This window comes from Malus sylvestris, chromosome 15 (assembly GCF_916048215.2).
Source record: "Malus sylvestris chromosome 15, drMalSylv7.2, whole genome shotgun sequence".
Lineage (NCBI taxonomy): Eukaryota > Viridiplantae > Streptophyta > Magnoliopsida > Rosales > Rosaceae > Malus > Malus sylvestris.
This window is the reverse complement of record NC_062274.1, coordinates 36749716-36756496: the sequence shown is the minus strand read 5'-3', so window position 1 is coordinate 36756496 and position 6781 is coordinate 36749716.

Sequence of the window (6781 nt, the reverse complement as noted above, 5' to 3'; positions counted from 1 at the left end):
CATAATATATCCATACCCTAGTAATGTGATTGAGAGTATTGTTTTAGAGAAGGATTGAATTACATTGTAATTCCAACTGAATAGGTTCTCCGAATAAACTTCTACATTAGCTTGGGTAGCTATGACATATGGTTAGATGTGACTCATAGCTTGTGAGTTCTTCTAGATGATTAAATGTAGTCATCAAAGAAGAAAGGTGAATTAAAAGGAAGTTTTAATTCACTAAGTGATTGGATAAAATATAATCAATTGGATTGGTGCCAATCACCTCACTGCCTTGCTAATTAGAACCTAAAAGATTGTTCACCAATACACTATTGTAGTGAGTAATTAATGGATGATGGAAACAATTAATTGGATTAATTAAGTGTTGTGATTAATTTAGAAAGTCTAAAGAAATCATAAAAGCGATAAAGATCGTTTTGGGCTTAAAGAAACGTTCGGGTTTAATTGGGCCCATTGGGCCTAAACCCATTGGGCTTTTATTCAAGCATTGGATGACTTGAAATAAATGAAAGCCCAAAGCCCAAACAACACAAAGAGGGCCGGCCACTTTAGGTGGAAAGGGTGAGATATTTAGGCAAGTTGTTGACTAGGTTTCTTTTGTCTATATAAGGAACTTTATAGAGATATTGTTCATTAGGGTTTTTGTGTGTTTAAAACAACAAAGAGGCAAAATAAATATCTCTCTAAAACACATCAAAGGCCGGCCACCTTGGGATGATTTTACTAACACATCTTTCACCCTTTGGTTATTCCTTCATCCTTCTCACTACACTAATGGGTGAGGATCTTTAGAGGTTTTCAACTTTGGAAACTTGAAGAGAACCTAGGAGCACTCATTCTTTCAAAGTGGAGGAGGCAAGGAGGGAGGCTAGGCTCAAGGATTTCAAGGAGCAAAGGGCTTGGAGGTGGTCCATCCTTGGTCTTAAGTCTAGATCAAGAGGTATAAGACTAAACCTTCACTTTGTTCTTGGTTCTCTAAAATGTTTTTGATGCATTATATATAAACCTATGAACCTTGAAGGGGATTTGCATGACTATTGCTTTGATAATTTGTGATAAATGCTTCTGTTGCTCATGTATATAAACTTTTGAATTGTATATGCATGCTAGTCATTTAGAAATCCCATATATGAATCTCATAGATTTCCCTTCATCAGGGAGGTGGGATGAGCCAAGTAGTTATGAGAAATGAACCAGTCATTCCCTTATTCCCACTACTAGAAGAAGAAAAAGATAGGGGGAAGAAAAAGGTAGTTCTTGAAGGGACTCAACTAGTGATGAAGCCAGTTCTGGAGAAGGAGCTTCCCAGCTTCCCATTATTATCATTCAATAACAGGAAGCTAAGCGAGCAAGAAAGAACGAGGTACGGAATGCCAACTATGATGGGAGAAACCAGCGGAAATGAGGGCTCCACTACTTCAGATAAACCCCCACCTTATAGGCCACCCCCGTTGATGAATAAAAGTGGAGGAACTAGTTGGAGGAAGCCCGAACCAAGGAGGGAAGCAAGTACGGGCAACGATCGGAGCCCAAAAATCGAATCTGCTCTCCTCGGGCATAATGATATTCTAGCTACTCAGCAGCTGAGGGAGGAATTAGCTGAGTTGAGAAGGACGGTTGCTCAAAATGCTCAACCGCGAGCTTGCCTAGTGTTCAGGATCACTTACCAAAAACCTTATCCTGAATATATTGACGAGCTAAATCCATTCCCTCTCAACTTCAAGATGCCCGCATTCCCAACATTCACGGGTGAAGACAGCAATGTGTCCTCTAGGGACCACATTTTCAAATTCTCCAATCATTGTGTGGCATATGAGGACAACCCGAATTACAAATTGAGATTGTTTGGGAATTCCTTGGCAGGGTTAGCATCTCAGTGGTATTCTCTATTGCCCCCTAACTCTATCGCCAACTGGGGGCAAATGGAGATGGCTTTCCATGAACAGTTCTACAGAATAGAACCAGAATTGACTATCAAGGACCTAGTTGAAGTCAAACAATACGATCATGAGTCTACTGAGGACTTCATGATGAGGTTCAGGAAAACAAGGATGAGATGCCAATTTCCCGTCAACCAAGCGCAGCTTATATCGATTGCTCAAAGGGCTTTGAAATTACCTTTGAGGAAAAGATTTTATGATGCACAGTTTAATGAGCTGCAAGAATTGGTAATTGCTGCCACGAAGTATGAGAGGCTGTTGCAAGAAGAGCAACAGGTGAAGCACACTTCCAAAGTTCCTCCTTTTTACAAAAATAAGGCTGCAATTCATCGGGTGGAAGTGGGAGAAACCAGGCCAGAGCATGAGGGTGGCCGTGATGAAGAGGACGTGGACGTGTGTGCCGCTGAGATGACCACACCTTTCAAGCCATTGACGGTAAAGGGGCTAGTCCAACCTGTCAAGGATCAGAAGGTCGTAATGAACGATGGTGGTTTTGTCCCCATGAAACCACCCAAGTATCAGAGTTATTCATTCGATCTATCCAAGGCACCTGAGATCTACGAAGAACTGGTATGGGCAAGAGTAATCTTGCCCGACAATGCCAAAAAAATGCCTAAGCCGGAAGAACTCAGGGGGAAAAAGTATTGTAAGGTGCACTATACCTTCAACCATTCCATAGTTAATTGTGTCCAGTTTAGAGATTGGATACAAGATCTTATAGTGAAGGGGAAGCTGTTACTCGACTCGCCCCAAGCCAGTATGATGGTAGATACTAACCCTTTCCCTGAGGCTCCTATCAATATGATCAACCTCATTTTACCAGAGCCAGGGTCACCATTTGGTACTGCAGGGAAAGGAAAGGGCCCAGGGTGTCCCAGCACCTCTACATAAATAAAGTGCCATGAAGGGGATCAAGGGACCAAGATCAGGTCCTCAGATTGGTATTATCAGGGGAAGGAGAAGAAAGCAAATAAGGGGGGCAAAGAGCTGCTCAAAGTCAATTCAAAACAATACCAAAGAGCAGAGCAGGAAGCAGATTACATAGTCATTCCAATAAGAAAAGAGTTACAAATCATCCTATTCTAAAAAATTTACATCTTCACATAGGGTGATTATTCGAGAATGATATGTTTTCATAATGGCAAATATCCTACTGGGTTCGGCCAAAACAGTATGGTTATTTACAAGTTGAGACCGGGCACGCTCTAGCTCCGAATTTAACTTCTCCACTCCCTCAATTTGATTTTCAAGGGTATCCAGAAGAGTCGCTTGTTCTGCTTTAAGAGCAACCAATTGCTCCTCCAGCTGTTGGATTTTAGAAGTAACAACTCTGACCCTTTCTTTTGTCTGCAAGCTTTCTTCCATCAACCGATCAACTTGGGTAAAGGTGCTTGATTCTTTCTCCATGAAGCATTTTGCCTGATTAGCCTGTCTGTCCACTCTCTGGTATTGTTCCCTAAGGGCTCTCAGGTTCTCAAAGAAAGATAGAAAAGAATCATGTTGAGGTTTTGATAGCCGACCGGCTTTGAAAGACTCAGTTATGATCTTTTCAAAATCACAAAGAGCCTTGAGGCTGAAGGACTCGCTGTTGCTCTGAAGAAATGGGGGTAACTGAAGATTGTTTTGAAGATTTCAACCGTGTCTCAAGCCGTCCAAGTGCTTCGAACAGTCTAGGCAACTTAGCAGGGCTTGGAGATGCGAAAGAATGAGGATCCTGCACTGCAGCTTTCTCTGATGAAGGAATGCCCATTGAGGGGGCAATCTCTGCCTGCCCGATCTGCTCAATTCCAGAAGGGGGAATCGCAGTACCTCCAGAAGATGAGTGAGGATGGGAGCACTTTGATTTACGGACCAGATGGGGGGAGGGAGTTTCTCTTGGAGCTTGCTGCAGAAAGCCAAAAGACCAGGTCAAGACAATTTGAATATAGTTTGAGGCAAAAGAAGATTTGGAAAAATGAAACGTACCTGACTCAGCCCTGGGGTTTCACCAGGAAGAGGACTAATTCCTGGTTGGCGGGAAGATTCCTCACCACCAGCAGGAGAGTGATGAGCTGCACCTGAACCTATACCATTGCCCTAGAGGTACCCAGAGATAGCAATAATTGTCAAAAAATAGAGCATAAGAGAGAGAACAAGAAGAGAATACTCCCATACCTGAGTTTGGTCTTGAGGAGGAGAAAGAGGTTTATCAACTGTCGGGCAAGCAAATACCCGCGAAATTGCTACCTCTGAAGCTACAGGGATCTCAGGAACTATGGGTTCATTATCTAAAATCACTATTGAAGGGGGTGGTTTATATACTGGAGAAGGCTGTGGAGAACGTGAGTAAAAGTTAGTTAGGAAGCAATGTGCAGAAGTTCAATATGGAATATGTGACTCACCAAGTTACTGTCCTCATCCACGAAGTGCAGCATAACTCCTGTGGATGGATCGAATTGTGAAGAAGGGGAAGAGGTCATAGACCTCAGAAGAGGGTCGTGACAAGGCAAGGAAGCAGATGCTCCAGCCTAAAAATATTCAGACATTAGGTCCAGAAATTGGAAAGTTATTTAAGAATTAGAAGAGAAGAAAAATCACCTCTGAAGGGTCGACCTGGGAAGGAGGTAGGCTTGTCTCTCGGGCAAATTGTGGAGAGGCTTCGGGCGGAGAGAGCTTTTCTTTTCTTGCGACCTGAGTCAAATAATCAGATTTAGAGTTATATGAGAGCAAGAAGAGGCCTAAAGAAAAATATATAAATCATACCTCAAGTTCTCTGAGGGCAATATTTTGCAGTTCTTCAGCCTTTTTGAGCATTGCAGCTCTTAGTGGTTCCTCCTTAGAAGCAAGGATTGGTCTTTTAGATGCTTGGGGTCCTGTTTGCCGGTAAATGAGACAATTAGATAAAGGGGAAAGGTAACAGTTTGATGAAGAAAAACAGAAACTCACTTGAGGATTGTTGCTTCTTTCTGACTGCCTCAGGAACTGGAGCAGATAGGGCTGATGACTTAGGAGGAGCAATAGTTCTTGCTCTCTTACTTTTTCTAGTAAGAGTTTGTCGGGTGGTTTTGGGTAGAGGTACTGGATCAGGATCTGAAGTCTTAGTCACGGCCGCTTTCTTTCGCTTAGGCGCTTTAATAAGTACCTCGAGTGTTTCTCCAGCTCCTGAATCCCTAAAGGATTCTGAAGCATCTGCACCCTCCCCAGCTTCTCGTCTCCCAGCCTCTACGGCAGCTCCATGAAGAATTGCAGCATCAGCAGAGTCATCCTCGGATTCAATGACCTCCGATTCAACATCCACTGGAGCTGCAGAACTCAGCAAAAGTAAGGATAGAAGGATTCCAGAAAGGAAGCAAAATCAGATTAAAAGAGAAGTACCTATCAGAAGTGATCGATTCTTCTCTTGGATCATCTCCTTCCAATTCTCAAGTTCGCCCGAGCCAGGGTATGACTTAAGTGAAAGTTGGCTGAAAAGGCGATCGTGAGTTTCTTTCAAATCTCCTCCATACTTCTTAGTCCATTTGTCTTCCCACCAAGAAGAGAAGAGCGAGGTGCACTCAAAATTGAGAATGATGGACTTTCGGGCCGCTTGACTCATTACGTCAAGACTACGTCGGGCAGCTCGGAATGTCACTTCAGATGGAGTTGGTAACCGGAATGAAGTGCCACAATGGACAGAGTCGAAGAACGGGACAGGAATGGCCTGTCTAAATCCTAACTGCCTGCTGCAAAAATTAGGATGGTACACTTCCAAGCCTCGGTCATATCTATTGCCTCGAACTCCCCAGGCCAGATCTCTCGATTGAATGCAACTAATAAATTTCTCCCTGCAAAAGGGGGTAGCATCCTCGCCAGGGGCATCTTGAAAGACTTGGTCAGAAAACCAAGGATATCTTCTCAAGACCGACACACCCCATTCTAAATCTGATCGAGTCCTACAAACTCTGAAGAAATAGAAGCAGGCAAAAGTGGAATGATCTATAGGGGCAGCTTCAGCCAGGATTCGGGCAGGGGCCACTCCCTCAGGGAACTCCAGATTAGCAGCCCGAAATTCTGGAAAGTACCATTGAAGCCAAGTTTGTATCATCCATATAGGTCCATTCAAGTTGGTCTCAAATGGCTCACCTTGAGTCATTTCGAAAAGAAGATGATAAAGATGGGAAAGAAGGAATGGACCTGTAGCTATATCATCAAAGTTGTGGAGAGCTTCTACTAAGGGGATCCATTCAACCCTCACCCCTTTAGATTTGTTGGGGAAGATGTGCTATTTGAGCCAGTACAAGAGGAAATACATGTGCTCCTGATCTTTATCAACCCGAGGTGAGCCCACTCCAAAATTCTCTTTTACGAAGGGGATGAATCCTTTGAAGAAGGTCCCATAACTCTTGAAAGTTGCAGAGTTATAGTTCAAAGAGAGGAAGGCAGCAGATGAACTGGAGCTTCCAGTAGAAGAGGACTGAACCCAGTCTTGAGTGACGTCCACTATCCTGCCCGAGGGCCTTAAACCGAAAACTTGAGCCATGTCAAGAATGGTGGGAGACATGGGGCCCAAACGAAAGTCAAAGGTATTCGTGCCCGAATTCCAGAAGAGGAGGGCAGAAACAAGCAGTTCGGTCTTGGGAATAATAAAGGTCTTCGAAAGCATGATTAACTCATAAATCCCATTATTCATCCATTTCCTCTTAAAAGTAGGCTCTAAATCATCAATCCATTGAGCCCAGGCAGGATCATTCATCAGAGGAAAGCCTCGACGATATGATGACCATTTGGAGGAAGAGATGCCCGACCTAGCTGAGTAGGGATTTGGGGAAAACCAATTATCTCTAGGCATGTTGCTCTCCACCACTGGAGGGACCCGA